Genomic DNA, 8,597 nt, shown 5'->3' on the forward strand with positions numbered 1-8,597 from the left:
GAACAGTCTTGTTTGGTTTTGCCGTGGCTTTAATGCGAGCAGACTAACTCGGGTGACCCTCATTTGCTGCCCTGCAATCCAGACCTACCTGGAATGTGACATTAAGAGTAAAACCTCACTCGTGATGCTTAGACTGCCAGAAACTATCACTTATAAAAAGAGCTCCCAAAAGCAGATTTTTCCAGTCTTTGTATATAAAATTCACTTAAAATAGTTTTTAGTGAGACCAGAGGTGGTATCCCAGTGTATGAAATCTGTCAGAAATGATTGATACACGTCTGAGAAGCTGAGTGAAAACTGCGGGAAAGCTGTGGCATTGCCAGGCTTCATTTGAATACAAGAGCTATGCATTTAGATTGATTTATTTTTATGCCAATAGGTTCTGACATAAATATAGTGATAGATAATGTATTGACTCTAATGTCAACATTATTTTAAAGCTGACTCAAGGAAAAATATTTTGTTGTTAGTGCTGAAATATAATGCTTTGTTCTGCTGAAGGGGAAAGCCTTAAGATTAAATAACCTCTTTCTTAAAACCCATTGTAATGGATCTCAAAGTGAGTAGCAGCAGAGGTGACCTGTCTGTGTGTCCTGAAATTGTTTTGGGATGTTCAGGGCAATAGCAGACTGAGAATAGGAGAAGAACGGCCTGTAGCCTGCAGGAGGTGAGTCCGCGGCTGTGTGTTCAGCATCCTAAACTTGCACCCACACTATGCAGCAGGTTGGCCCGTCATTGGGTTGACCATCTTTGTGTTGGGCCACTGTTGGCATATGACCATAATGGCCTTATCATAGAATCACTTAGGTTGGGATAGATGCTCAAGATCATGGAGTCCAACCATAACCCACCTCTGTCCCTGCCCCATGTCCCTGAGAACCTCATGTCCGTCTGTCCAACCCTCCAGGGCTGGTGACTCCAGCACTGCCCTGGGCAGCCTGTTCCAATGCCCCACAGCCCTTTGGGGAAGAAATTGTTCCTACTTTGGTGTATCAGCAACTGTGACATTTCTATTCATACACAAATTGTTTTAGGAGTGTCAGATGGAGAGTGCTACCCATAAATATAAGGATTTTTTTTTTCCCCCTTTATGTTAAATTGTCTTTTTTCTTTCTCTCTTTTTCCTGCATTTTTTTATTCTCACTTTGCACAGGCTGCTGGTGTAAAGGGTTTATTCATGAGGTTAACCTAATTACTGGCTTCAGAAACAAAGCCTGTTTCTACAGTGAATATCCTTTTGATATCCATCATCTGAATATTGCCTAATAAAGTTAGCAAACGGCCTCCAAATGAACCAAAATGATTCAGTATCTCATCTAGTGAAGAATGTATTATGGTTTTACTGATCCTGACAGAAATGTTTAAAATTCTCAATGCATTGCTTTGCTGGTGGATTAATATGCTTTTTTTTTTTTTCAGTCTTGAGATGAAAAACACCGTCTGGATTTAATGCAACACTTACAAAATTGCTGATGTGAGTCTCTGTTCAAGCTGTTTTCCATGCACGCTGGAGAGTTTACCAGAGACAACTGGAAAGTTCACTTTGAGCAGCTCCAATACTTGTGATCAGGAACTAAAATACATTCATGGAGTTGCAAGAGCAAAAGGCACCGATTTCAGTGCCTTCGTAGATTTTCCTTGCGTGGAACAAAGGTGATAGATTTTTCATGTACCCAAAGCTCCTTGGAGCTGCGTATGGTCTGGGGAGATAATTAAGGAAGATCGATATATATGAGTGATTGAGTTTTGACCTGAGTATACAGTTTCTGTCTGAATATTGGGATTGCCAAACCTTGGGCTGTGTGGAATAGTTCACATTTATTCAGATTTCTCTGGCTTTTGGGTGAGTGTTGGTTTAAAAACCTGACATTAAAGCCCATTTCAGTCCTTCCTAGTGCTCGTCCCAAGACAGTCCTTGCTCTACTCCTTTGTTTGTCTTTTCTTTCTGGGGAGAAACAGTGAAGACAAATCCAAACTCTTTTCCCCTAAAGATTATCATTCTATTAAGCGAATTCTTGGACAACTAAATTCAGATTTAGCTTGGCTTCTGTGAAGCAGAAACCCAGCTAATCCTGTTAAAAAGAGCGTAACGAGCGGATTCCAGTGTTCTTGCTGCTGCCTACCTGCCTGATTCCTGCAGGTATTAATTGTGGAGCCTGGGCTGGTCTTCATGTCCTTAATCTTCTGTCTCTGCTTAGACTGGAACTTTTATAAATAATTTAACCTGATTATGATACATCTTTATTGGAAAACATTACTTTACAGAGCATTTCAGAGCGCACTTGACAAACTCCCTTGTTCCGCTGAGCGTAAAAAACCAGCGCTGAGCGATGACGGTGCTCGATGCATCCAAAGGGAAACTCATTATTTCAGTTACTTCTTAAATAGCTCTCTGCTTTGGAAAGAGCAGTTGAGTTAATGGTAGTTTGGCATCATTATGTATTAATGGGCTCCCTCTGATTTATTTTCCTGGCAGTTATCCACCCGCACGATGCATCACGCCCGACCGTTGTGTTTCCCCCGCTGTTGAGCGCTGGATCAGGACCTGGAGCCAACGTGGGACCAGAACGGCATCTCACGTTGTTTTTACTGGTGAGTTATGGGCTGTCGCGCAGAATATCTGGACACACTTAATAACTTTCTGACGACTGTAACAGACGTCAAGGTACGTGCTGTCACCAAGCTCCCGCTCGCCAGATGCTGTTACACTGAGTTGCCTTTGGAGATATTTTTGTAATTACAAACTTCTTTTTTTTTTTCCCAAGCTCCAGTAGCGCTTAAATTAAAAAATTGATCCTGTGGAATTATATTGCTGAATATTAAAGTTGGTATTTATTTGCAAGAGTCACTTTGGGGTGCTTAATTTGTCCGCAGGAGCAAGGTTTTCTGCTCAGGCTGCAAAATGGTGCAATAAAAATCAGTGATTGATGTTTATTATCAGATTAAATGGTTTAGCTGTGGGGATCAAAGTTATAAATTACAGCCCTCCCCAAGCTGTGATTGGCCACCAGAGATCTTTCCAAGTGCCAGCGTTTTTTAATGAGATCGTATATTTTCAAGCCTCTAACAGTAGCAACTTTTGTAGTTTATTGAAACTGTGTTTAAAATAACAGCTTACCGGGTGTCAAAAATGTTGGGTATGTTTTCTATTTGCTTGGTCAAACATACCAGAGGAAAAAAAGAGTTAAAAGCGGGGATTTTGGTTACCAAGCGAAGTCTGAGGGCTTCAGGTACACAAGGGATCCTCCGCCTCTGTGCTGGGTTAATTTTTGCTGCTTCTGGTGTTTGGTCATTGCACTATAAACATGGGACCTCAATGTGCAGCAAATGCAGATGCTCTTGGGCTCTGCAAACGGTGACCGTAACCTGGTTAACCATGGAAATTGAGTATTTCCATTCCCGAGTGTCGTGGAGAGAGCACAACGTTAGCGTGGTGTTGGTCGGATCAAAGTTTAATGATCAGGTTTTTCCCTCTTGGAGACTGGCCCTGGTGACACCAGCTCTGCTCATCAAAGTCGAGGAAACCGGAGATTGCTCTAAATGGCACAAAAATGCAAACGCCCCGATATTATTTGCTTATAGCCAATGGGGCTTGGCCTAAATAGCAAAAGCATTATATTCAAATTATAGACATTTGATGAATACTGAAAGAATCTTGTTAGATTGTTCTATCTGAAAACTAGCAGTCAAAAAATAGCTAAAACTTAGTCTGCCATTAGAGAAGACTAAATTATATTTTGTTACTTGCTGTAGGAGATTTCTAATTGGGGTAATATCTTTACAGTGGAAGCATTCATCTCAAGTACAGTATTGTAGCATCAAACACATGACATTGTCTTCCTGTCCCCAGGACATTCTGTGTTAGAAAATCATTTGTTTTACTCAAAGGAGGCCTTTTTTCTTGTTATATTAAAAAGTTGGGTCTCTGTTTTCCTTGTGGCTGCATTTACACTTGGGAGATTCTGATTAAGCAGTTCGGTTCAAAGGAGTTTGCGCTGTACGGTCATTTTTTAGGGGGGGAATTGAGTTTCAAAGCAGGATCTCCCCTCCCGTTCTTCTGCACCAGCACAGCAGATGCTCTTCCATGGGCATCAGGGAGAACATGGGGCTTTTTCAAAGGTGAGAAAAGATTCTTTCAAGTGATGTACAAGTATCGATCGACTGATTTGCAGCCAGTCGTACCAAGTGTTATTTCCCTCGTTTTACCGATGCGGGAAGGACTTGCCCAAAGCTCCTCTCAGGCATGGGGGGGGACCCCATTTGTGCACGCTGCGTGGTGAACAATTGCTTTAGCATCGCTGGAAGGCCCTGAATTAATGACATAACGCTTGCTGTAATTATGACACCTTCATACATGGAATGATTTGGTCCATTGTCAAGTCAAATTAGTCTTTTTTTTAAATTATTATTATATTTTAAAGGCTAAACTGGGCAGAGGAACCTGCTATTGCCGCGGCGGGGGCAAAGCGGAGGTCTGGGGGCTGTCGGGGGAGCTGATGCGGCCCTCGCTGCTGTAATTGCACCTTTACCTTGCAAGCCCTGGTGGAAAAATAATTAAATCTCATAAAAGCCTGTCTGATTTTGAGCCCCGAGGGTATCAATTAAATGTAATAATGGTAGCTGCAGCTTTTAAGCAAATAGGTACATTTTTTTTTAAAGAAATGAGGTGAAGTCTTTTGCGCAGCACGGAGCTAGAGATTTTATTTCCACGTTCCTCCTGTGAAGTCTCAGGAGGAGCCATTTATGCCCAAGAAACAGAGGCAGGAAGATATTCCGGGGTTTGTTTGGTGGTCCTGGAGGTACCAACATGCCCGTGATTTTATGTCGCTTACCTGGGATAAGCCGTATGTGGTAACCTTGCGATTCATCATCTTGCATCTTTGGGAATAAGTCCCTACAGTTGGGTTTTTTTGTTCGGTTGTGGGTTGTTTGGTTTGGTTTTTTCCTCTAGTGTCTCACATGCTTGTCCTGCAAGGATTTCTGTATCTCGGGATATCTGCTTAAAGCCAAACGAGCGTGGATTCCAGCCCGTTGCAGCGGGGATGCTCGTTGCTGGGCTGCAGCTCCGGGAAGCGCCGCAGGAGCAGCCGCGTACACCTTCTGCAAGGTTGCATCCGAGGGAAATAAACCACCCAAATTATCCTAATAAATTATAATAATTGTGCCTGGCAGCATGCGGTAATTTAAAATAGATTAATCTAACAGGCTTTAAATATGAATAAAAAATAAACATCTTCATGCATTGGGAATCTTATTCTACTTAATTCCGAATGAATATTAATTACCCCTCATAAACCCAATGCAAAAATCGATCTGCGTGGAGGAGCACAAGGTATTAAGTATACCAAATTGGACGGGGCCCAGATGAACGTTCTCCTCATCAATTAAAGTCGGATTACGCTGCCGCTCGACTCTGTCACCGGCTGCCTGGTGATGAGAAGCGGGATTTACATCGGGGGCTGTGCTGTTGCGGTTTATATTTGATTTTGTATCCCTGTTTCCCGGCAGGGTGGGATGGGTCGGGAACTCCCTGCTGTCCCGGTGAGGAAGGAAGAAGCGGCAGGTGACACTTGGCCACCGGAGGGGTGGCTGGTGCCGGTCACCAGCGTCCCCCCTACGCCGTGTCCTCCATCCCCCTGCGTGCCAACCCACAGAGCTCAGATCGGGAGTCTCGCCTCCTGATTTCTGCAGAGGTGAATACAGGAAAAAAGCTTTCTCACCTGGCAAAATGACTCCTCGGGCCATGGTGACATACTAGGTAAAGCGAGATGCCATCCCGGCCGGCGACGCGATGCTCCGGTGCCTTGTGTGTGCGGGGAGCAGGGATTTTAACCGGAGCAGAACTGAAAACCTGCTCGGTTTTGAGTTGGAACACATGGAAGATGGATGAGAGGGAACATCTGCACCATCTGCCGTAGGGGAGCTCGGTCCTTCATCCTCGCACCTCGCTGGGAAGCTGTTGTGTTTGGGTGATATCGTTCCCTCCCATCATTGCCGTTCTCCAAATGCCAAGCCTGTCTTTGGCAAAACGCTTTGCTGAGCAGCACCGGGAGCTCCTACATGGAAACATCCTCTGCCGCGTTTTTCCGCATGTGTCTTGGGCAAATATGTTTTGCCTGTACACGTGTGCGCCAGGGTCTTGGTTTTGGTGAACATACACAGTGTGCCAGGTGTAAAATGAGGATAACTGGGGTGTTTGAGATGCAGGGGCACAGCGGGAGCTGCTGAGAGGCGCTGGCTGCGGCAGGAGGGGACGTTCCTGTGGGGAATCCCTGCGGAAAATGGGGTTTGTGTGTGGGAGAGCCCACGGCAGGTGCATTGTGACCAACGTGCTCCCGGGGACGTGGGGACGATGTCTTGCATCTTGGTTTAAATCGTAAAGCCCGGCAGAGTTAAGTGAAGGCCACCGGCTGTAAAAGGTGACAGGGACATTTTAAGATGTATCATAAAATAAAGTGTAGCCTGGGCAAAGCTTACGATGGGATCTGCTGCAGGCTTTGGCCTCCGTTTTAAAGCCACCTTGATCTTTTAACACGGATGCGATTCGCTGTCGTCGTACTGTGCCTGAGATGTGCAGATACTGTGTGGCCAAGTGTTCGGGGGCTGCTGGTGTCCTCAGGGTTTAAAGATAAGGAGGAGGGAGGAGGAAAGGAGAAATATTTCTTGCGTGCTTGTGTCTTCCTGAGCCAGACCAGGGCCTTGTTTCGGGTGTATATCGAGCTGCTCATGGATTATTTTGGCGACCTGGGAATCCAGAATGCTGCTGGTTCAGTTTGATACCCGAAATTCCGTGCCTGTCTGATGCTGCAGGGAGATGGAGTGACACCATGTATGCATTTCTTGTTATCCATGCCAACCTGGAGACCACTGGTCATTATTTACAGTGCAGGGACGCGGTTTGGTGTCATGGGGACAGAAATCACTCCTGGGTGTTGTTTGGATGGCGGTGCGGGGGGGTGTGATGTGAGCAATCGCTGCCTGGTGTTTCAGCCCCTGCTTGGGCCAAACTGCTGTGACTGAGCAACACTTGAGGTGCGATGGGCTGAGCTTTTGGGTTTATTTCGCAGGAAAAAGTGATTTGGCGCAGTCTGCAGTGGTTGAATGTGGCATTTACAGGGCGCCATCCCAAAAGCTGCGTGTAACCTGGGTTATGGTAACAGGAAAAATGTCAGCAGCAGCAATATGGTCTAGCTGGGGTCTTTAAAAAGCATTTTTATGTAGATCCATTAGGACTGCAGAGAGATTGCTTGTTGGTCTTTGCTGCAAAGGGAACAAAGTGTTATGAGTTTGACCTGTCTGGAGAAGCGGTTCCTTGACCTCGCTGCTGGGAAAGATTTAAATCCTCCTGCCGTATCGTATCGATCCTGAATAATTGCTTTAATAGCAGGCCCGGTGTAAACAGTGAGTAGGTTTCTGTCACTCAAGTAATGAAATTACATACATTTTTGCTGTGCAGGGATTTATCATGCAGGTCGCTGTTGTCTCCCCAGGATGAGGAACTCGGGCGGTACGAGCCCATGGCTCCCAGGAAAAGTGAATTGGGAAAAGATGGGGAGAGGGCAGAGGTTTGGGGAAAGAAATCCTTTAAAGCATCAGGGCAGTTACTTCTGTTAGATAATGGGGTATTGGTTATATTGTAGGCTGTAATTCCAACACAATGTCTCCTGGTTTCTCTTCGTCCAGGCTCCGTTAGTGACAGCGGGTGTGATTTCCCTTTTGAGCAGCTGTTCTCCAGTGTAGGGTGATGCTGTTTCTCCACCTGATTGCATGTAAATCATACGGGTTTTGATTAGAAAAAGCCAGCAGCATCTTTTTTCCCTTCCCCATTCCAGTCTGTTTTGTGGCCAGCTACAGACTGCTGCTTGTTCTTCCTCTGGTTATTGACATGTGTTTACATTGCTCCATTTCCAGCAGCAGGTGAGAAGCAAACAGAATTTTATAAGGTGGGAAAATAGTAATTTATGAAGCAAACGTCCAAATTCAAGAGTACAAAACACATCGTCCCAGCTCAGCAAGGCGAGCCTTTGCTCTACCAGAGCTTTGGGAGCTTCATTTCTGTTTTCTTTATAGTTTTAAAATACACACGAAGCACTTTGAATGGCCCAGCATGCAGCCCTGTCTCTGTGCAAGTGCGTTGGACCTGGTGAAAAACAAATTTATGGCATGTGCAAGTTATTTTTGAGTTTTGTGGAGATATTTACCCTTTGACAGAAAGCAAGTGGAGAAGATTCTAGCACAAAAGGTGTCATAAATACCCCCAAAGTGAAACCATTGTAAACCCACAGCAGTTACAGCATCTCAGCGCGCAGTGAATGCCTTTTACTAGAAAGAGTGATTTGCAATATAGCAATAGCTGGCAAAATGTGTACACTTGGGTCATAAACTCTTAGTAATGTGGAGCTCCAAACAGTTAGCAAAATGCACCACATCTTTATAAAGTGCGGAAAGTATCCTTAAAGTATATATATGTATTTTCCACAGTACGGTAGTTTCATATGGTTCGATCTACTGCACGCAGGCAATTTGCGTGTGATTTAGTGCGATATTTATGCCGGGCATTTCATGTTGGGCTAAGTAAATGAAGTAGCGCTGGCAAT

At 44.8% G+C, this 8,597-nt stretch overlaps 1 long non-coding RNA gene across 1 annotated transcript; it reads left to right on the forward strand.

The window, feature by feature from the left end:
* The first annotated feature begins 719 nt into the window (after positions 1 to 719).
* Positions 720 to 5,164, forward strand: LOC309441005. Its single transcript, XR_014184303.1, has 3 exons — positions 720 to 1,474; positions 2,477 to 2,592; positions 4,952 to 5,164. It is a non-coding gene; the product is annotated as an uncharacterized lncRNA (long non-coding RNA).
* Positions 5,165 to 8,597: the final 3,433 nt, after the last annotated feature.

This window comes from Streptopelia decaocto (assembly GCF_964273445.1).
Source record: "Streptopelia decaocto genome assembly, chromosome: 6".
Classification (NCBI taxonomy): Eukaryota; Metazoa; Chordata; class Aves; order Columbiformes; family Columbidae; genus Streptopelia; species Streptopelia decaocto.